This window comes from Psammomys obesus, unplaced genomic scaffold (assembly GCF_907164565.1).
Source record: "Psammomys obesus unplaced genomic scaffold, mPsaObe1.curated_primary_1811, whole genome shotgun sequence".
NCBI lineage: Eukaryota > Metazoa > Chordata > Mammalia > Rodentia > Muridae > Psammomys > Psammomys obesus.
Window position 1 is genome coordinate 12259942 of NW_026593286.1, and position 23703 is coordinate 12283644.

The 23703-nt window shown below is 41.8% G+C and overlaps 1 pseudogene; it reads left to right on the forward strand.

Moving 5' to 3' along the window:
- Positions 1 to 1008: 1008 nt before the first annotated feature.
- LOC129683657 (TM2 domain-containing protein 2-like) lies at positions 1009 to 23590 on the forward strand (annotated as a pseudogene).
- Positions 23591 to 23703: the final 113 nt, after the last annotated feature.

Below are 23703 nucleotides of genomic sequence, written 5' to 3' on the forward strand. Positions count from 1 at the left end.
AGCAGTGTTCAGAGGTGGATCCATTAAGAGGCAATCAGGTCATGAGGTTATTTGTTTCGTTTAAATATCAATCAATTTATGAGTTCATAATTGAGAGGACTGCTAGGTGGTAAGGCTTGGCTGAAGACAGTAGATCATGAAAGTGCTTTGGAAGGGTGTCTTGTCCCCAACCCTTTCCTGTCCCTCTGCTTCCTAACTGTTATGAAATAAGTATTTCATAGAATAGTAAAGGGAGTAATATGCTTCTTCTACCATAATGGAGCCAGGTAACTATACATGGAGAACACAAACTGAAATGACGTTTTCTTTCTTTAAGCTGTTTTGTCACAGTGATGCAGAGCAACCCATCAGTTGGCCAGCACCTCCTGCCTGAGGCTCGGCCTCAGGGAACTTCCTGTGAATTTCAGAGATACCGCCTACACAGAATTCCCTCATCGTAGGTCAGGCACTCAGCCTTCTTCTAAACTTCCAGGTTATGGTCCCTTCCCTATGTTCTAAAAAAACACTAAGTACTTCAGCTATTTCCTGAAGTCAGTATCTTTGTCTAACTTCCCCCTTTCTCTCCCAAAACAGGACACTGGCCAGTTGTTTGCTAGGAGGATTGCCTCTTGTGTGTCCAACTATATAGCTATTTAGAACACATCCCCTTTCCTTCCCACCTTTTTCAGAAGAAAGCAGCATGTATCACGACAATGCCCAAGGGAGAAGAACCTTTTAACAACTTTTTTTTCTTTTTGAGAATTTCACACATATCTACAATGAAATCTGGGTGATCAGATCTACCCAGCATTCCTCTCTCAAATCTCATCATCCACCCCACAACATAAACCCTTCTAACTTCATGTCTGTTTTCTTTTCCGTTTTGATACTCACTAACTCCAGTTACTGCTGACAGTGTGCACGGGTGTGGGAGCCAACCACTGGAACACGAGACACCTACAAATTGCCACATCTTCCATAAAGAATGATTCTCCCTCTCCCAGCAGCCACAGCCAAGAGCTCCTCGGTATGGCACGGAGCCTGAAGATCATCGAAACCATCTCTGCCGGGACTTTGGCTGAGGTGATCTTTGTGGAGGCATTGCGCAATGAACAGGTAACCACAGCTAAGATGAGTTTGTGACTGAGGCAGTCATGTCATCTCCAGCAGAGGACACTTCACATGACTCCTTCCCATCTTCATTCACTTGTACTTTCTCTTTCTCCTCTCCTGAGATGTTCTCAGTCTTGGTGGTGGGAGGTTGATGTGTCTTCTCCAGGCTAAGTACTCAGTATCTTTAGACTTCACTCCTCAGTCTTTGTGGAGTTGTGTATCTCTCCTTTGACTACTGTCCAGTGCACAAAGACGCTTCTGTGACCAAGCTTGAAAGTGTTCCAGGTTTATGTACATAAGCATAAATATTTATAAGGAACCTTGACAATATTACCATTTAGCAATATAAAAATAGCATCTATCTTAGGACCTATGACCTCCCCAGCCATGAGCTTTTACAAGACATAAATTTCTCTCCTGTGGAGCAGGCCTCAGAAGCCATCAGAAAGCAGTTAATTACTGTGTAACAGTTGCGAAAATATTGCACCAGTCAGCACACATGCCTGGAAGGTCAGTATTAGAGCACACAGTGTCTAATGCTGAGTAAAACCATTGATGTCTTTTCCTTCCAGCATAGCATCTTCCAGCACTATGAAATCTAGTTAACAAGGAGGAAGTTTCCTGGTCAGTTAGAGACTGATTTTGCTATGCTCTTCATCCAGTGTATGTGGTGTCTTTAGCAGTAGGGGTGTCTTTAGCAGTAGGCGTTTATGGTGGGTAACCAAGGCTTTGGCAGTAGCCTGTGTCACTTTGGATACCTGGGGCTTCTCAGACAAGAACTCATGGGGATGGTATCCCATGCCTTGTACTGTGATTTTCATTTAACAAACCATGTTTTTGGGGGTACAATATTGTCCGCTCATTCAGGGCAATTCTGTTCATTCCATTCAAAGTCCTTTTTTAGTAGTTTTCCACAAGTTTTTTTTTTTTCATAATTCTTAGGGTTTTTGTTTTTAATCCTTTTTTAAAAAATACATTTATGTATGTATATGAGAGCTTTAGGCACATGTGCACACGCATGACAGAACAGAGCATCAGATCCCATTATAGATGGCTGTGAGCCACCGTGTGGGTGCTGGGAATTGAGTTCAGGACGTCTAGAAGAGCAGCCAGTGCTCTTAACCACTGAGCCACCTCTCCAGCCCCCCAAAATTCTCAGTTTTAGTTAATCCATTGTCTTCTCTTCCTCCTGTCCTAACTAATCCTTTAGGCCTTGGCAGTTCACTCTCTTCTCTCTGGTTTCATGTGTTTTCTACTATCCCTCCATTTACTTATGTTGGATTATGAGATAGAAGGTTTCCATACAGCTTTTCATACCGATTTCCTTGACTTGGCCCTCCCTTTGATAGGAGACATGTCAAGGATTGAGGATAACAGATCATAAGTAAAATGAAAATAGTGAGGAAGAATGCTGGTGGAAAGACTTAGGCAGACAGGGGCTTGGGCATATGGGAGAAATTGGGGTGAAGGGACATAGCAGTCTTATTTTCAGTCTGAACCTGGCTGATAGGCACATTGCATGGTTGCTGTTCTTCTTTTTCTACAGTTGCATTTCTTCTCAGATCCATAATTCCATCACTTATACACTGAAGGCTCAGCCACCTGAAGAGGAGGAAGATGGCAAGTCTCTTTCATCCCAAATACAAAGTTCTGAGGAAAGAAGTGTAGTCTGAGCCACGTGCCTACCCTTGTTCAATCAGCTGTGATGGAAGACAGGACTAACCCATACAAAATGGCAGCCTCTTCTTCCATCAGGGCTACATGGTCAGTTCCTCTCCAGATCTTTGAAACTCCAAATGTTGTCTAGTTTATGAGCTTTTGTTGATTCTAGTTATAGTATCAGAGATAGATTCAAACCGCTTCTCAGTAAGTCAAAAGTAAATGCAGGGCTATTATTTGCTCACGTCCATATTCCAACTTGGGCAGAAACGGGAGAGGCAGTCTCCTTTCAAAGAGGGTTTAAACCAATGGGTGGCCTCGGGTTTGCCTTGTTCCCTTGCCTTCCTTTCTTAATGACCCTTATAGGGTGAATACAGATTTTTCTTGGTTTTATTAGTTCTTTGAGAATTTTGTGCAATTATTTTGATCATAGTCACTCCCTTTCTCATCTCCTCCTCCAAGATCCAACTTCCCTTCTTTATCCACTCAACTTTATATCCTTTTATTTTTTTTTTCCAAACCTATCAAGTACAATTGGTACTGCTAATCTACTCTTAAATTTTTTTGCCTTCCAGTAGACTGTGGTCAGCCTATTAAGGGTTGAAGCCTTATTTGCCCATGGCTCCTTAACTAGAAGGGACTTTATGCCCACATTTTCTCACTATGCTGGGATTTTCTTGGGTTTGAACTTATGAAGGTCTTGTGCATGCTGTTGCAAATGCTTTGAATTTGTATATGCAACTCCCCTGCTGTGTCTGGAAAACTATTTTACATTTTTTTAGGAAGTAAATAAAATATGGCTCTTAGACTGAAGAGTCCCAAATGTGGAGTTTTTAAAAAATAGTTCAACATTTCTTAAAGTGTCAGAAGAGAGTGTAATATTATGGTCTTTTTTTTCTGTGTCCCTCTGTCATGAGGCTTACAGGATGACAAAGGCTGAGCCTAAAGTTCAGATCTGATCTCCAAAACAGAAGCCTCTCTTCACCCTTCTCATTCCACATTTATTTCTTCACTCACTGAAGGTTTCTTTTTCTCAACCTCACAGGGCTAGAGTGATGATTAATTAAAATGATGCCTGTGAGATCTCCTAACATGATTCTAGAACTTGGGCCGCAGTAACTGAGAGTTATGTCCTTTTCTGTGTCCTGTGGGCTGTTCCTGAAAGAAGCTGTTTGGTTATAAATCAGGATTCCATAACAACACCAAAGCATAGACCTATCACCACAGAGACCAAACACCACCTGAGCACATTCCTTTACTCTGATCCCTGTTATTCAAGCCTCTGCTAGACCCAGGTATTGAGGCAATAGAGTAGGCAGAAGCTCTAGGGTACCATAGCCTTTGCCTCTGGAGTCAAAACAATCAAGTTTTCAGAACAGTGTTACTTGCACTAGCTGTAGGCATGCAAATGGCTTTCTCTTCACCCCTCCAATAAGCTGCTGATGACAGTGGCTGCTGGGATTTTTTTTTTTTTTTTTTTTTTTGTGAGGATGAAATGAAGCCTGGGGAAGCACTCAGAATAGTTTACATTTCAGTAACAGGCTACCTTAGCTCTTCTTATTGTTTATTTGCCATTGGAGGTTGGTTTGATAATTCAGAAGAGCCTAAAGGAAAGACTGTTTTATTTGATAAGAAAACCAGGAGGACTTTTGATATAGACTTCTTAATTTCAGAGTGAATTCCACATAGCTGGTATGTTTTTCTTGCAATCGAAAAGGATCCCTGCTTTTCTCCAGCTGGCACTCAAAGAGCTCCAGAACATTCCCTCCAAAGTTAGTGACCTCACTTGACACTGTCTTCCTCTTTCTAGGGAAGGCTCTTACTGTCAATTTCTTTAGATTTGTCCTAAGCAGGGAAGTTGGTGCCTGTTTGAGGACATAGGGCCAGTTCTTTTATACATTGAAAGCAGCTTCCTTGAGTACCTGACAGTCATTAGGGGGCTCTCCTAGTCTGCCGATTTATTTTAAAACAACCTCCAATGAGTCCATTGTTTCAGAAGACCACTTAAAGGAGAAAGAATGCTTTGAAAAGGTGACAACCTACAATTAGGTTGTGTTGATTAAAAACAATAGTAATGAAACATGGCAAGTAAGCTTTGGAAGTCAAGAGGCAGTTTTGAAAAAGGGCCAAATCAGGAATGTAGCTGGGTCAGTAGAGTGCTTGCTTGCCCTAGGCTTAAACCCTAGCACAGATATTCCAGTGGTTGCTGACTGGAGAAATGGCTCAGGAGAGAAGAGCATTACTGCTCTTGCAGAGTTTGATTCTCAGCACCCTTATCTGGTGGCCCTTTCAGGTGAGCAAATACCCTCTTTTGAACTCCAAGGGAACTTGCACTCACATGTGCACATATACATACAGACACACACACACAATTAAAAATTAAATTATACTTAAAAACACTAGAACTTACTGAGGTAGCAGGAGGATGAGGAGTTCACAATCATCTTTCATGATGTAATGAGTTCAAGGCCAGTCAAGGGTATGTCAGACCCTGACAAAATAGCAAGACCAAACCTCAAAAGCCCAGAAGATTTACAGAAATAACAAGGAAGTAGTAATTCAGTTTAAAACCAAAGGTGAACCCTGGCTTGTGGTGGCCTGGGTTTGGTTTTTGCCTTTGTTTGTCTGTAGCTTTGCATTTTGAAAGAATTTTAGGTTTAGGACAGAGTTGCAAAATAATAAGAAAATTCCCAAGAAGGAAAGACAATATTAACATATATCATGGCTACATTATGATGCTAGGAAGTAAGAAATTGACATTAGCAGAGAACAGATGATGAACATACAGGGGCAAAGATAAGTTTCATTGGTGAGAGTTGACAGCTGCCTTTATGTGTGTGGTGTAAGGGTAAGTGTTTAGAGTGCAGTTACGAATTATAGAGGTTTGGAAAAATGAATGTTTAGGGTCCACGGCTGCATCATCCACAGGTGGTCGACTTCTCGATCTGATAGGGGTGATCACGAATACTTATACATGTTAAAACATCATCAAACGGAACACTTAAGCTTTTGCACATTTTACTGTATGTGATATCTCACTTTAAAAAAATAATCGTATGGTAACAGTTAAGTGCTTTTCTCTTTCTTTCTTTATTATTTATTTATTTGTTTATTTATTTTTGAGACGAGGTTTCTTTGTGTTGTGGACTCACTTTGTAGACCAGACTGGCCTCAAACTCACAGAGATCTGCCTGCTTCAGCCTCCCAGAGTCCTGGGATTACAGGCCGGATCCACAGCACCTGGCTTAAAGTGGTTTTCTTGCAATCAGTTTGTTTACTTTTTTATTTTAAATTATTATTATTATTGTGTGTATATGTTATTATTATTTGTGTGTATGCGTTGTAAGTGTGCTCACCCATTTATGCACATTTGGAAATCAGAGGTTGACTTTGGATGTCTTTTTCTATTGCTCTTCACTATATTTTTGTGACAGGGTCTCTCTTTGAAACTGCAGCTCACCATTTTGTTGTTTTGCCTAGACCAGCTAGATAGTCTGGGGATCAGACTACCTCCAATAACCTTCCTATGCCCTGGGCTTCCAGGCAGACGCCATCTCCCTAGCCAGTTGTCTTCTAACTGAAAGTTCTCTAGAGTAACATAACAAGCTAGTCCTGCGTAGTTACCAAGTTTCCTTCTGACCTTATTTTGATCCGTGAAATCATTAACAGAACTACTGCTCTAAACTGCTAAATCTTTGCCTGCTTTGCCCTCCCTAATAGATGTGACTTCTGTCTCTTTGATAGTTGGGTTCAGATTTTATCAGACTATAATATGATATGACCAAGAAAACAAAAGCCACATCTTTATCGTTCTCAGACTTTAAGGCCCCTCATGATACCAAAGCAAACCCATAGGGGTACTGTGGGATATTTCAGTTTTTAAACCAAACACAGCTCAACTACTAAGTAAATCATATATGTACAAATGTCTAGCTTAAGGTAATCCAAGTTCAAACTCATATATTCTGTATTAATGTGCAGCTATTTATTAAAGAGCAAAGAAGTGGTTGGTTAGTCCATTAAATATTGCTAAGTTGTTTTTTTTTTTTTTTAACTCACCTCTAAAATAAAAGCTGTTGATCAGTCCTTTCAGATTGGGATGTCATGAAAATATAGCTAAGATGCTAATGGTGAAGAATGACTGAAGGCATGGAAAGGCTGCACTTCTTTGGCTTGCCTTCACATTGTGGAAAATAAGTTCAAGTTAGTCATCTCTCCGCTCAGCCTTCTTGGTAAATAACTCACTTCCAGCTTTTCATTAGATGGGCTGCAGAAAAGAGTCAGAACTTAACAGAGGCCTTAAGGTTGTTGCTATGCCACACCTGATTGAAAGGTCTCCTGAAATCTGAGGGTAGAGTTGTCCAAATGGAGAACTCACCATTTAGAGAACTCACAATGGGGAAGAAGTTGAACATGGCAGTCTCCTCCCCTCTAATTCCTCCCTTAGCGGCATGACCACTTTTCCTTACCAACGTCATGTGCTATTTGTTTTTAAAACCCACTGATCCACTTAGTGCTGGCTGTGTGTGTGCGTGGGTGTGGGGCCACAGCAGCCTTTCAGGGCCACGCTCCTAAGGTAAATTGACTCCTCCTTGCCCAGCGGCCATCACTTGGCAGTGATGGCTATTCTCAAGCAGTGTTCATGAGCCCTCCACATCCATGCTTGGATTGTGGCTGGCTTGATCTTATTTAAGTCTTTTGCACGCATAGAGGGGATAATATACGTGTGTTGCTCCACCTACAGGGGTGGAGTCTTCACCTTCTGAAGCTACGAGCCTCTATAGTTGCTGCTCTTCACTGAAAAGAAGCTCCTCTGATCAAGGCTGAGAATAGCAATTGTCTACGCATATAAACATAAATATTTTAAGGCAGTTTGCTGCTATGTTGGCTAAATGACAGTATGCCTTTACAGCCTATGATCCACTTCTGCTATGGGTGTTTGCCCAGGCATATAATAGAAAGAATGGATTTCCTTCTGTAGATTAGGCCTCAAGTCCAAACAGAGCAACTGGTGATCCGCACAGTAGCAGCGCCACTATTGTACAAAAAGACACATCTTACTTGGCTGGTTGGTTTCATTGTTCATGGGATTCACAGCTGGGTAAACCCTAGCAACCTACACAACCCTTTTTGGAAGAATCCAAGCTAGCTGGCAGAGAAGAAGCTTCCATTTCAGCTTGGTTTTTCTATATTATGTAACTAAATCATGGTGCGTGGTGTCCTCAGAAATAGGGTCTCATCACACACTTCTGGTGGAAAGTGCAGAGGAATAGCAAGAGCTTATACTGTGTTAGGAAACTTATGAGGCCTCCTTAACCACCTAGTATAACACCCCTCAAACTGGAGTTTTGTTTAATGATTCACAACTCATAGGAGCAGCTTTTCCCAGCCCAGCAGGGTTCAATACAACTTTTAAGAAGAATTTATATATTGTCTACTTGGTTATGAGACAGTAGGCTTCCATACAGCTTTGTCATACCCCTTCATTTTGGTTCTCCTTCCTTGCCATTTTGTCTACTGTATTCCTACCCCTTCTCTGTTTAAGTCTTTCTACTCCCACTGTTCCCCTTCTCTACTTTCATAAGTACCAATTTTTGTTCAAATGCCCATTTTCACTTTTGTAGCTAGGGATAGAATTTCAGGCAACACTTTATTATGACTACTTCTTAACTCATTAAAAAATTCTTCAGCAATGCTCATTTTCATTGCTCAAGTGACTCCTATGGGTTTATAAGAAAGTTAGATACATGTATGAACTCACAGAGACTGTGGCAACACTCACTGCACAGGTTCAAGCCAGACAAAATTCCAACACTGAGAAGGGAAAGTAGATATAAAGTCCCACCCCTAACCAAGAAGCTATTTGCAAGTGATACCTGCTGGGAATGGGAAAATTGGTCTTCAGTAGAGTGTCACTGTGTTTCAACCATACTCCAGGGTAGGTCCCATACCTAGGAATAGTTGGACAACACAAAACAAACTCTATGTTTTTTTGTGGGGAGGAATTATATCTCATTTTGTTCTGTTTAGTATTTTTGACTTATTGCATTTTTGTTTGTTTTTTATTTTTATTTTTTTGTTATATTTTTTTGAGAGAGTGAGAGAATGAAATTGGAGGATTAGAGGGGTATGGAGAATCTGGAAGGAGTTGGGGGGAAGCATGGTCAAAATATATTGTATTAAATTTTTTTTAATTAAAGAAAACAAAAACACAGCAAAAAGTTAGTTCAGAATCCTCTATTACTGGATACTTGTTTTTCTCTCTCTCATTCTCTCTTTCTCTCTCTAATTGGGGTTGGTTTATAGTTTCAGAGATTTAATTCATTATTATCGTGGCAAGACGCATGGAGGCATACAGGCAGACAATGATGCTGGAGCAGCAGCTGAGAGTTCTACATCTTGATCCAAAGGCAGCCAGAAAACTGTCCTCCACAAGTAGCCAGGAGAAGACTAACTTATTCATTGGGTGGAGCTTGAGCGTACATATATGACCTCAAAGCTTGCCTACACAGTGATGACACACTTCCTCCAATGAGGCCACACCTCCTAATAGTGCCACTCCCTATGGCCAAGCATTTAAATACATGAGTCTATGAGGAGCAAACCTATTCAAACCGTCCGTTTTCACTCCCTGGCCCCCAGAGGTCTATAGCCATAACATAATGCAAAATGCATTTAGGCCAACTTGAAAAGCCCCCATAGTCAATCACAGTCTCAACAATGTTTACAAGTCCAAAGTTTGAAATTTCTTCTGAGAGTCATGTAATCTCTTAACTGTAATCCCCTATAAAATCAAAATCCAAAAGCAGATCACATACTTCCAACATCACAGGATATACATTACCATTTCAAAACATCATAGTGAGGAAATACTGGACCAAAGCAAGACCAAAATCCAGTTGGGCAAACTCCAAACTCTGCATCTCCGTGTCTGGTGTCCAACTCCTTTCACTTTCGTTGACTGAAACACAGTTCTTTCTCTTGGGCTGGTTCCACTTCTTATTAGCAGCTTTCCTGGTCAGGTATTCCAATGCTCTGGCATCTCTAAGTCCTTTTGGGTCTCCAAGGCAACTTTAACTTCACAGCTTCTTTTTCCAGTGTCTGAGATCCACACATGATTTTCTGGGTTCGCCAAAGGGCTTTGGCCACTTTTCCAGCTCTAACCTTTGTAGCACACTAGTCTCTGGCAAACTCCACGCCACTACTGCTGCTGTTCTTGGTGGTCACCCCATGGTACTGACATCTCCAAAACACTGGGATCTTCCACTGAAACTAGGCTTCAGTTTCATCAACAGCCTCCCATAGGCTCTCTTCATTGTGCCAAGCCTCAAGTTCTTTCCAAGACCCATTCAGTCCTGGGCCTTCAAATGCCACGGGCCTTTCCTGGCCTCTCACAGTGCCAAACCTCACCTGCTCTCCATGACCCCTTCATGCCTTCAAAAATCAGTCCACTTGGGTGATTCTTGCACATTACCAAGGCCAGCTGCTAGCACGAGGCCTGTCTCTGGAACACAGCTTCTTCTTTTTTTTTTTTTTTTTTTTTTCTCAGAAAACACTTCCCAGATTTCACCTCAGTGATACTGGTCTCTTCTCCTCCTCCTCCTCCTCCTTCTTTGAAGTTGATGGTTCTTTTGTTTATTAATTAATTTATTTAGTCACTTACATCCCAATCATAACCCCCCCTCATCTCCTCCCAGTCCCTTCCTCCCTTTTCTCCCTATCTCCTGATCCCCACCCCTCAGAAAAGTGGAACTTCTCCCCCTCCCCACCAGCCCACCCTAGCACATCAAGTCACATCAGTACTGAACACATTCTCTTCCTCAGTGGCCTGTTAAAGCAGCCCTGCTAAGGGAAGGTGATCGAAAAACATGCAATAGAGTCTTTATTAGAGACAACCCCCACTCCCCTTACTAAGCGACCCCCATGAAAACCAAGATGCCTATCAGGTACTTATGTTTTGGGGGCCTAGGTCTAGTCCTTGCATGGTCCTTGGTTGGTGGTTCAGTCTCCTCAAGCACCCTTGGCCCAGGTTACTTTCCTCTGTTGGTCTTTTTGTGGAGTTCCTGTCCCCCTTCAGGTCCTTCCATACTTCTCCCAACTCTTCCACAAAGGTCCCTGCCGTCCACCCAATGTTTGTCTGTGAGTCTCAGCATCTGTTTCGATCTACAGGTGGGTGGAGTCTATCAGAGGACAGCTATGCTAGATTCCTGTCTGCAATCATAGCAGAGTGTCATTAACAGTGTCAGGGCTGGCTGTCTCCTGTGGGGTGGGTCTCAGGTTTGGCCCAGCATTAGTTGGACATTCTCTCAATCTCTGCTCTATTTTATCCTTGCACATTTTGTAGGCAGGGTAAATTTTGAGTCCAAGTTTTTATGGGTGGGTTGGTGTTTTCCTCTCTCCACTAGAAGCCCTGTCTTGTTAGAGAGTGGTCTTTTCAGTCTCCATGACCCCCGCTACTAATGGTCTCAGCTAGAATCACCCCAAATCCTCCCAGGAACTTACCCTGTTATAGGTCTCCGTCTGGTAAGAAAACAAAACAAAACATGATCTCATTTGATTCAGAAAAAGTCTTTGATAAAATCCAACAACCCTTCATAATAAAAGTCTTAGAGAAATCAGGAATACAAGGCCCATACCTAAGCATAATAAAAACAATATATAGCAAACAAAATATATTGCCAACATCAAATTAAATGGAGAGAAACTCAAAGCAATCCACTAAAATCAGGGACAAGACAAGGCTGCCCCCTCTCTCCATATCTCTTCAATATAGTACTAGAAGGTCTAGCTAGAGCAATAAGACAACTAAAGGATATCAAGGAGATACAAATCAGAAAGGAAGAAATTAAAGTATCCCTATTCACAGATGATATGATAGTATACATAAGTGGCCCCCCAAAATTCTACAAGGGAACTCTTACAGCTGATAAACACCTTCAGCAAAGTGGCAGGACACAAAATTAACTAAAAAAAATTCAGTTGCCTTCCTGTACACAAATGACAAATAAGCTGAGAAAGAAATTACTATACCCTTCACAGTAGCTAAAATAATATAAAGTATCTTGATATAACTAACCAAGGAAGAGAGAGACCTGAATGACAAGAACTTCAATTCTCTGGAAAGAATGAAAGAAAAAAAAAAAACACTGAAGAAGATATCAGAAGATGGAAAGATGTTCCATGGGCACAGATTGGTAGGCTTAACATACAAAAAAATGGTCATCTTAGCAAAAGTAATCTATATATTCAGTGAAATTCCCATCAAAATACCAACACAATTCTTTACAGACCTTGAAAGAATAATTCTCAACTTAATATAGAAAAATAAAAACAACCGGATTAGTGAAAAACAATCCTGTACAATAAAAGAACTTCTGAAGGTATTTCGTCCCTTACTTCAAGCTACTACAGAGCAATAGTCATAAAAATCAGCATGGTATTGGCATAGAAATAGACTTGCTGTTCTATGGAATCGAATCAAAGACCCAGAAATAAACCCACACACCTTCAGACACTTGACTTTTGACAAAGAAGCCAAAAACAATAAATGGAAAAAAGAAAACATCTTCAACCAGCTGGTCTAGCTGGTTGTCCACATGTAGAAAAATGCAAATAGATTCATTTTTTCACCCTGTATGAAACTCAAGTCCAAGTGGATCAAATATCTTAACGGAAAACCAGAAAAACACATCTTTTAGAAGAAAAAGTGGGAATCAGCCTTGAACTCATTAGCATAGGAGACAACTTCATGAACAGAACACCAACAGCTCAAGATCAACAATTAATAAATGGGATTGCATAAAACTAAAAAGCATGAAACAAAAAGCAAAAGACACTGTCAATAGAATAAAATGGCAACCTATAGGTTGGGAAAAGATTTTTACCTACCCTACAACTGACAAAGGGCTGTTGTTGGGTTGGTCTGATGCTTGTATTTTGATGCTAATTACTGGCCCACACGATCTGGTTACTGCCTGGATAAACCTATCCTTGTTGTGTAAACCTGCCTAAGACATTATACTTGACTGGTTGATTAAAGGCCTAAAACCTAGGCAGGGCAGAATGGGATAGGCATGGCTAAGGTTCCCAGGCTTTGGGTTCAAGAGAACCATCGGAAATGACAGACAGGAAGAAAAGAGGAAGAAGAATGCCACAATGGTTAGCATGGAGAAGGAACCACGCAGGCCAGGAAGAAGGACACTTGCTCAACTCTGTTCATAGCAGCTTTATTCGTAATAGCCAGAAACTGGAAAAACCCAGATGTCTCTCAACTGAAAAATGGATTAAAAAAAGAAACTGGTACCTTTACACAATGGACTACTACTCAGCTATTAAAAACAAGGCATCATGAAATTTGCAGGCAAATGGATGGAACTAGAAAAGATCATCCTGAGTGAGGGAACCCAGACCCAAAAAGACACACATGGTATGTACTCAACTTATAAGAATATGTTAGCCTCATAGTACAGAAAAACCATACTACAATCCACAGACCCAAAGAAGCTAAGTAACAAGGAGGCCTCAAGGGAGGATGTTTGAGTCTCACTCAGAAGGGGAAATAGAATAGACAACAGAAGTGGTTAAAGAGGCAGAACAGGATATGAGAGGGAGTGCTGAGGGAAAAGTGGATGGGAATCATATGAGAGGAGAGTGGGGGCAGGGCAGGAAGGACAAAGGGCTTGTGCCACTCTCTTTGACGTCAGAAGCCATGCATGGTTTTAGAAATGTGAGCCCTTCCAAGGCTACCATTTTGTAATATTCCAGGACTGCCTGACAGTGCCTGTATTTCTAACATCTCTCACCCTCAAAAGGTGCCATGTATTTGCAATGTTATTCTCATTTTACAGCAGGGAAAACTTGAGTCTAGCACTCTAAAAGAAGTGTAGGTGCTGAAATTAGCTCCAGGGATAGGTCCAGAAGAATGGCCTGTTTGTTTCTCTAAGGTCTGACTTCTTACCATTTACTTCCATACATGTGACTATTCTGTTAGGATGGAGTTCTAGACACAGCATTTATAAATCAAGAGATGTGCAACCACTTTGCATTATTTATCAAAAAACTTATAAGAGGCAAGACACTTTTGGCAACTTCATCAAGCCTGAATCAAGAATCTTAAAGATTTAATTTGGTTCCAAAGTGCCTTTCAAAACTCAGTGCTATAATCTTTGGCATGAAGGCCATATTCAAATTAGAGAAAAATGAGTTTCTTGTTTATGTAGATCATAAATTTTCTGCCAAGGCACAAATGTGAATCTAAGAGGTCTCAAATTACAGAGTGAGTGCTTAGAATTCATGGCATCACACGCTGAGTCCTCTGCTTCTGGTGAATCGTGACCAATCTTTGATGAGTAATTCAGACCTGAGGTTGTCAACATGAAAAAGGGGGCTCCCTCCAACCTGACTCCAAAAGCAGAGTTGGCATTTTGGACAGAATGTTCACATTTCTCAACAGACTGTCATTTCTTGATAAGTGGAGATTTTTTTTTTTTTTTTTTTTGTTAGTGACTTGGCTGTTCTGTGGACCAACCAGTTTGATTACAGCCTTAATTTTAGTATTAAATACAAGATTGAAAAAGCACTGTGTGTGAGTGTGTGTGTGTGTGTGTGTGTGTGTGTGTTTGCTTTGAGTAATGTTGGTTAAATGGCTATATAGGGCCAGTCTTGGGTGAGTAAAAATAAATAAATAAATAAAAATCATACTTTGTGATATGTTAAATTTTAAAAATACTTTATTTTTTATAGGAAAGTGTGGATGCTTTCGGGTGGCTCAGTGGTTAGAATTCAGTGTTTGAACCATCATGTCATGGACATGTTTGTTTCTCTGTCAAGGAAATCTCTTTTCTGGGTAGAGGAGGGTGGAGAAAAGGATAACAGTAAGGGTGTTTGAGATAGTGCTCCGCTCTAAAGTCAAAGCTATGGGATAGTTCCCATTGAATTGTTGGCCAGAGGTGTCCTGGACAGTCCTGAAATCCAGGCTGCTGCCATTGCTCTTGGTTGCTCACTAGACTCAGGGTTAAGACCTAGTTGCTGAAGACACCACACATACTGGGTACAGGACATGGAGAGATCAAGTTAGTACTGGCCAGAAAACTTTCTCCTTGCTGACTAGATCTCATAGAAGGGAGAGTTGCTATGTAGACTCCTGGGAGGAAAATTTTTTCAACAAGCTTACCCAGTTAAGAGCGCTGTGAGCTACAATAATGACCAAAATGGTAAGATATGCTCGTGAGTGCTATAGTGTGGCATGAATGTTATAAAGGTAACATTCTTATTTCTCCACAGGAGAAAACATGTGCCTGCTACTATAAATCTGGGCAAAGACCCATGGTTGGAAGCCCACAGGCCTCAAGGGTGAACCTACTGCTATTCTTTTCCTAAATAGCCACAGTATCAAACTGCTTCCTAAATTCATATCTCCATACCCATTGATTAATGCAGCTGTCAGACCTCATCAGAGAAGTTTCTTTGTGCAGCTAGTGCGAAGTAGTTAATGCAGAAACTCACAGCTGCTCCAAGTGCACAGGATAAATGTCTGTATAGTGCTAAGGCACAAAATGGGACAGCTATATGCCTCCACTCCATTGTCCCCTTAGTAATCCTGCCTCTTGGTGGGAATGATGGAGTAGCACGGGGGAAGAAATTGCATGCTACAGGGAGAGCAGTCCCTCACGCAGTGGCCTGCAAGATGGCATGAGACCTGGGGAGCAGTAAGAAAGCTGGGTCTTAGACTTTTGCAGAAATGAAATAATTTTCCCATGGCCCTGGAGAAAAGCTAAGTTTCATCTTTGTGCACATAAAAAGATTAAGCTCTTCCCTGCTAATAAGAGCTGCCTGGTTGCTCTCACTTTTAAAAGTGAAGGCATAACAAGATGTTAGTCAACAGTGGGAGTGTGGGTAGGTACCTAGACTAGGATAAGTAGGGTACTTGGTTGGCTGTTATGAAGGTGCTGGTTAAAAGCTTGAAGAGAAGACATTAACATGAGTTTGCGTTTTTTTCTTCAGTGGCATCCAGCTTCTTGGTACAAGTTTTTAAAAGTCTGTGTTGTGATTGACCAGTATGGGTGAGAGGGTTGAGACAAACACAGTAATCCAAGAAAGGTACAAGGGAGCCTCTAGGCTATTTAAAGTGATAATGCTCACTGTGTGCTCTAAGAGTAAAGACGGTATGAAGAAGCTTGGAAATGTGGACCAACCACAGATTACAAATCACTAGAGGCTAAATAATTCCCTCAAAAGATATTTAGTCCTGATCTCTGTGTTCAGTGTAGGTTAACTTATGTGACTGCACAGGCTTTACAGATGTGATTTATGATCTCAAGGTAAGGGGCTGTCTGCATCACCTGTGTGGTCCTCATGCCATCCCAGTGATCCTTAGAATGGATGCAGAGGGTCAGAGTCAGAGAAGAAGGCTACATAATTACAATAGCAGAAAGTGGAGTGGTACACTTTGAAGTCAGAACCGAAAGCCATGGGATTCAGATGGCCATGAGAAACTGAAAACAACAAAAGATTTTCTTCTCAGAATCTTTGCAAGGAACAAATCTTGCTGTTGCCTTGACTTGAACTGATTTTAGCCTTCTGTCCCCTGGGACTGTGGAAAACACATTGTGTTGTTTTTGCCTGCAAAATTTGGAATAACAGCAATAGAAACTACCGTGGCCCCAGTCAGGCTGAGGATTTATTGAAGCTGAGCTATCTACCAGGCAGTGAGCTCAAGGGATGGGAGAGTGTAGTGATAAAGGAGAGTACTTCCGGGGTATGAGAATGCAGTGGTTCCTCTTCATCAGCAACTTAACTGGATTAGGAGTTGCCTAGGAGACACACCCCTGACGTGTCTGTGAGAATGGTCCCATGGAAGTTTAACTGAGGAGGAAAAACTCATTCTGGATGTGGGAAGCACCATCCTACAGAGTAAAAGGGATGAGAAGGAAGACAGCTGGGTACCAGCAATCATCCCAGTGCTTCCGACTATGAATACAGGAGACCAACCCCCCTCCCACCATGTCTTTCCTGCCATGATTGATTGACTGTACTAGCTAAAGTCATGTGTCAAAATAAACATTTCCTTCCGCAGATTTCTTTTCTCAGTTGATTGATGACAGCAACAGCAGTAACTGACAAGGCCAAGACATTGGGATATATAGGTGAAGCAGGACATGAACACAGTCACTGAGGAGAAGGACCTCAGAGGTTAGAAGGACCATTAAAAGGAGTTGTGAAATCCTCAAAAGTCATGGCAGATATGCCATTAAAAATTGACAATAATCCTGGACCTAGTCTTCTGAGAAAAATGTAAGTGCCTTAAGTCCATAGATGACCATAACATGAAGGCACAGCAACTGATTTAGTCTGATGAAAATGGCTTTACAACTGGAAGAGCATAGAGAAGATGATGAAAGTAGTTAAAAAAAAAAAAAGGAACAGAGATATTTCCCAGCTCCAGGCTCATGGACTATTGTCTGAATGCTGTGGTAGATAGAATAATCAACACTTGAGAGGGCTAGAAGGAAATCTGTGCCCCAAGGCAGACTAGAATTGAGGTTATTGGGCAAGAAAAGTGAGGGCAAAGCATGTGAGAGATTTTTCTGCTATCTTGAGCTCCCAGTGACCTGTAGAAAAGGTTTACTTGGGATAGGAGTTAGAGGTAGATGCACAGAGATACATGTGGTGAGAATTTGAAAGATGGAGAAGGATCATAGCTTCCCAATGGAGGACTGGTAAGTGTATCCCACTGTTTTCACTCTACACAAGTGCTGGAGTTTTGGCAGATATAAAGAGATAGGAGGGATTACTATATGATAGTCACCAAGAAGGTTCTAGGGCCTTCTTGGCAACAAAAGGGGAAAGGGTGTCATATATAAACAAGCTTGAAAGTGATATATCTCACTTGGATACTGAACTGCCATGGGCTACATCTGTGCAGGGGTCTTAGGTTATCTCCATACATAGTCCTTGGTTAGAATATCAGTCTCAGGAGAGACCCCTGTGCTCAGATTTTTTGGTTCTGTTGCTTTCCTTGTGGAGTTCCTGTCCTCTCCAGATCTTACTGTTTCCCACTTCTTTCCTAAGATTCCCTGCACTCTGCCCAAAGGTTGCCCATAAGTCTCAGCATCTACATTGATAGCCTGCAGGGCAGAGCTTTTCAGATTGTAATAGGAACAGGGACTATCTCTGACATGAACTGATTGGCCTGCTCTTTAATTACCTCCCCCTGAGGGGGAAGCAGCATTACCAGGCCACAGAAGAAGATAACACAACCTCTCCTGATGAGACCTAATTGACTAGGATCAGAAGGAAGGAAAAGAAGTCCTCCCCTATCAGTGGACTTGGGGAGGGGCATGCATGCAGAGGGTGGAGGAAGGGAGGGATTGGGATGGGAGGAGGGAGAGAATCACAGGGGAGATACAAAGTGGAAAAAAATAAATAAATAAAAAGAAAGTGATATATCTCTATAGGAAGGGAGGGGACATTTGATAACCATAATATGATATTATATAGTAGAGAAAAACACCTCATGTTCTGGTTTATTCTCACATCAACACTGTAAGGCATCCTTTCCCCAGACTCCACAAAGATTATCTGATCTCCAACAACTATCAGGGAGGCCATAGCCTGAACAGATAATAAACCCACGTACCATCTTTCAAAGCATTTTTCCTTCTCTAGCCAATACTAGGAAAACTTAAAAACAGCATCCATCTTGTGACTGAGAGATTTTACTTCAAACCTGTAGGTTTGTCAGTTTGGACTTATGTTCAATATACTCATGAAACAGCAGTTTTATTTGTAAATGGAGAGAGGCAGTGTAAGAGTGGATCATGGAGAGATACTCTGGGGATTAACCGGGATGCTCCGGGTTAAAATTAAAAACCTGCATATGGGAATGACTTTTTTTCAATTGTTTTTCCTCACTTGTTTATTCATTTATTTATTGAAAATAGATTCTTCTCTCATACAATATATTGCAACCACAGTTTCCTCTCCCTTCACTACTCCCTGATTCCCCAACCCTTCCTCTTCCTTTGATCCATGCCCACTCCATTTCCTTTCAGAAGAGAAATGGCCTTCAAGAAACAGCAAGCAAACACAACAAAATCAGATACAATAAGATGAGGCAAAAGTTCTCCTATCAAGGCTGGACAAGGCAGCCCAGTAGGAGGAAGAGTCCCAAGAGCAGACAAGAGTCAGAGACAAACCTTCCACAGTTAGAAGTCCCACCAAACCGCAAAGCTAGCAACCATAACATGTATGCAGAGGACCTAGTGCAGACCCATGCAGGGCCTATGCCCGACGCTTCGGTCTCTGTGAGCCCAGGTGAGCCCTGCTTATTTGATTCCATGGATCCTGTTCTCTTGGTGTCCTCCATTTCCTCTGACTCCTGCAATCTTTCCTCCTCTTCTTTAAAAAATAAAATAAAATTTATTACAACTTATACACTTTGTATCCCAGCTATAGCCCCCACCATCATCCCCTCATGATCCTGTCCTCCCCCCTCCCTCTTCTCCCCTGTCCCTTCCCCAGTCCACTGATAGGGGAGGTCCTCCTCCTCTTTCATCTAACCCTAGCCTACCAGGTCTCACTTTTTTAAAGAATGAGTTTCAAAGAATGTTTGGCACTCAGAGTAGAGTCATTGGGAAAATGAATGCTAAAGGACCTTGAGCTGCCAGGAGAACTCACAAAAGTGAAGTGGAGGGGGGAAAAAATCTGTGGACACTGGAGAGGCTGATGTGGTATTATTATTATTATTATTATTATTATTATTATTATTATTCACTAATATAGAGTCTTGCTCAACAACTGATAGGAAACTGTGCTTGCTGTAATTGTCTTCTGGAGAGGGTCAGGGGATTTAAGTTGGTCTTCTCACCATGATGTGATACACTATCCTACAAACCTGTTTTTTATTCAGAGTGATGTATCAGGAACCAAGCACTCTTGTGAAGACCAACTGCCCCTTGAGGTCTGAAGACATTTTTCCATAAATGAAACATCAAGCATTTTTCTTTGCCATACCACTAGGGTCTTTGGCAACCAGTAATCAATACAGTCTGAGAGTTGAAGGACTTAGGAAGGAGACTTTGAAGGGCTCCTGGAAATGTTCATCCTCATCTGAGGAGGTGTTTAATTTCTGGCCCCAGTCCTCAGCGTATAGAAACTACCAGGGTTCTCTCTCTCATGAACTTGGTTAGCTAAATTTACTATCATCTTTTTAAAAGTAGACTCTGAAGAGTCTCTTTAAGCTCTAACATTCTATGATCTAAAGCTAATCTCCTACCCCTAGAGTATAGTGTTTATAGTATAATCTTTAAAGCAAGCAGAGTTTGACGATGAATGACCATTTCATAGTTTCCCCTCTGAGCAGAAATAATCACATAGGCATTTGACTCATCCTCCCATCATCCTTGAAGTTTCATGTGATAATAGGCGACTGCCATTTGCTGAACAGAGCATAGTTTCATGATTACTGTATTTGAAAATACTCTAATGCAATAGTTTCAGAATGACTGAAAAACTGGATTTGCTCTAGTTTAGTCTCATCTTTGGTCACCAGTAGCCAGATAGAAAAACAACAACAACAACAATAAAAGAACCAAGTATCTTAGCCGTTGCAATTGATTTCTCCCAACACTAAGCACTGAGTTTCTTGGCAAACGGCCTCTTGCTAAGATCAACAGTTTACTCTGCAAGAAACACAGTGGAGGAAAGCCTACGACACATGTGAATCTCCCAATGAATCCCAGGTTGTGTGACCAGTATCTCCCAGGATATTCACTAGTTAGCTAGCTCTGAAAGTGACTGCTCTCTTGGTCTAAGTAAACATGAGAGTACTTGAAGGGGAAAGATGGATGGTAGTGAAGATGGACAGAGAAAAGAGATGTGCAGGATTGGGCAGTGTTACAGAAACCATGGATGACTGAATCCAGATCCTAGACACCTGTACAGAGAGATGAAAGAAGACCAAGGTAGACCTCTTGCTTTTCTCTGTTCACACAAGTCAGTAGAATTGCATGGCTCTCTCCAAGGGGAATAAGCACTTTAGGGAAACATAGTAAGTATTCTAAAGAAATGCTTGGTTCTCGGGTAGTTTCTGTGTTTGCTGAATTAGTAATTCTATGGTTCACTACTGAACAAGAGAGTTATTTCTCTTAACCAGTTTACAGAGGTGGCGCTGTTTGTTTTGTTTGGATCACAAAGGATTTGTCCTTTCCACACAAAAAGGAGATTGGTGAGGCTATTTTTTTTTTTTTTTGTATTCCACTCTTGAATCAGTTGAGCTGCAGACCACAGCCACCACAGCCATCAGAAAGAAAAGTCACCTAGACTTGAGGCATGGAAATGGACACACACACACACACACACACACACACACACACACACGCGCGCGCGCGCACGCACGCGCACACACATACACCCTATGGTTGAAAAATGTATATATTTACTCCAAATCAACCAAGCAGATCTGAAAACTACTAAATATTCCTGTTCTAGAAGATGACATAAAGACAAGGAAGGGTACAGGATGTGCCATTTTTCTGCTATAGAACAATGCAGAGAAACCTACTTGCATTCCTCTCTGCTTCTTCTCCTCATCTTTCTCCTAGAACAGGTTTGAGAGCGGCTGAGTGGAAAGCCATTTAGCTGGCCTTTATCAAGAATATCTATTTTTTTGGGGGTGAGAGCAAGTAAAGATAGACCACTTGGCCTGCTGTGACCTTTCTCAGTGCCCACCTTAACTAGGCTTCAGTTTCCTCATCAACAGTACTCCATACATGGCTGCCATGGGCCCAGGCCACCCTAGGGTTGGACACTGTTTATAACTTCCAGACAAGTCTTGCTATCAGCTCTGGCAATTCCAGACAGAAAAGATGTGCCAAGGGCCACACTGAAGTGATTGTTCAGTGGATACCAGTCCCAGCACAGTGCAGAGACAAGCTGGCATGTGGACCAGGTCTTTTCCCATCCCTTCCCACGCTCCTACCCTCTCTGCTCTGCAGACACTCAGCCTTTTGGCCTCTGACTCACAGGGTGCTATTCAAACTTATCTTCCTCCAGAAGTACCACCATTTCTTCTTGCCACTGCCTCCCTTTGAAAACACAGCTCCTTTGAAGCTGATCGCAACTAGGTTTTTGTTGGATTGTTGACATCAGTACTCCATAAAGCGATAGACACCAACACTGTTACTGGCACAGGACAATATCAACTTATCATCTGATGAACACCTTGTGTATCAATGACCCCCTACCCCCAACTATCCATAGAGCTACAGCTCAGCTTGGTTCTCTACTGTTGATTCAGTCAACTTGACTGCTATCTGCCTTGTCACTTGTTCACACATTTGGACCTGGACCTGCTGAGTCTACTCCAGGACTGGTCCCTTTGTCTTTGCAGCTGGCTATATCTTTATTCTCAACTCCAACTCTTTCATGTCCTGACTTCTACGGCATCTTTCCTGTGGTTGGGTTGGGTTTCTTATCTTATCAATATAGACTCCATTTTGTTTCTATTATTCCACTTCCGATACCCCTTGAACTCTGAAGTAGCTTCTTTAAATTGAATTCATTCTGTAACTCATATAAATGCATATATATACACATTTTTTGCTGTATTCTGTGTGATATGAGAGTTAAATATTAGTAATTACAATTGGAACAAAAGAATCTACATTCACCTTTGCTAGATTGCTAATGTAAGGGGTATTATCTTGCAAATTACTGCTATTCAGACAGCTAAACCTTATGAATTTGCTATTATTCAATAAATTCTGACATTGTGGAAAGACATAAATATTTCTGGCATAGTGTGCTCACACCACCAATTAAAATGAGAATCAGTAAAATTTGGACAGCTGAGACATTTGCAACTTTTCAAAAAAAGTAAAAAAGTCAAACTTAAGTCAAACTCTTTTTTAATTTATTTTTATTTTTTGTTTGTTTGTTTGTTTGTTTGTTTGTTTTACAATTGTATCCCAATTGTAGCCCCCCTCCCTCATCTCCTCCAGGCCCCACCCTTTCTTTCTTTTTTCCCTCTGGTAGTCTACTGAGAAGGGGGAGTTCCCCTCCTCTACTATCTAACCCTAGCCTATCAAGTCTCATCAGGACTGCCCAAATCTTCCTCTGTGGTCTGGTCTGGCCACCCGGCCAGGGGCAAGTGATCAAAGAGCAGGCAACTGAGTTCATGCTACAGACAGCTTCTACTCCCCTTATTAGGGAACACATATGGAGACTGAGCTGCCTATGGGCTACATCCGAGCAGGAAGCCTAGGTCCTCTCCATGCATGGTCACTGGTTGATGTATCAGTCTCTGCAGGGCTGGATATCTTACCTTCAGGTGCTGCTCAACTCGAGGGTCCCACAGCCAGAACTTGGAATACAGGAACCCAACTCTCCTGTCATCCTTTGCTCTTGCCTACTGGACAAGTTCATAATCTGTGGTGCCCCAGTGAATCACGTTGGTAAAGCAACTGCACCCCAGGAGTTTAGTTATTGTTGTCTCAAGTTTGGGGATCAGGTCTACAGTGATATGCAACACACTTCACTTCAGTCCAGTGCAGAGCCCCAGAGGGAATTGAGTGTGCCAACCCCAGGACCTTTCTATGAGGGAATAAGCCTTGTATAAAGCACACCGGACACTACTTCATAACCACGCTTCTCTGCTCCTTCTTCCTGGGATGTTTCACGATTGCGTCTGTTTGGGACACACTGGAACAGCAGTTGGGAAAGCTCCTGACACTTGGAAGACTTGGGATCTGGTGGTTTGTCGACCTTATTTTGCTGATTACTGGGGGGAGGGGCAGGGCTGATGCCAAGTGATGGCAGCAACTGGCGCACTGTCTACTAAAAACTGCTGCTATTCCATGTTGGCAAGGGAAACAAGCACTTGCCCGCCAAGCTCGTTACTACAAGCTCTAAATTCTCCTCTGAACATCACTGCCCTCTTTAGAAGGACAGACT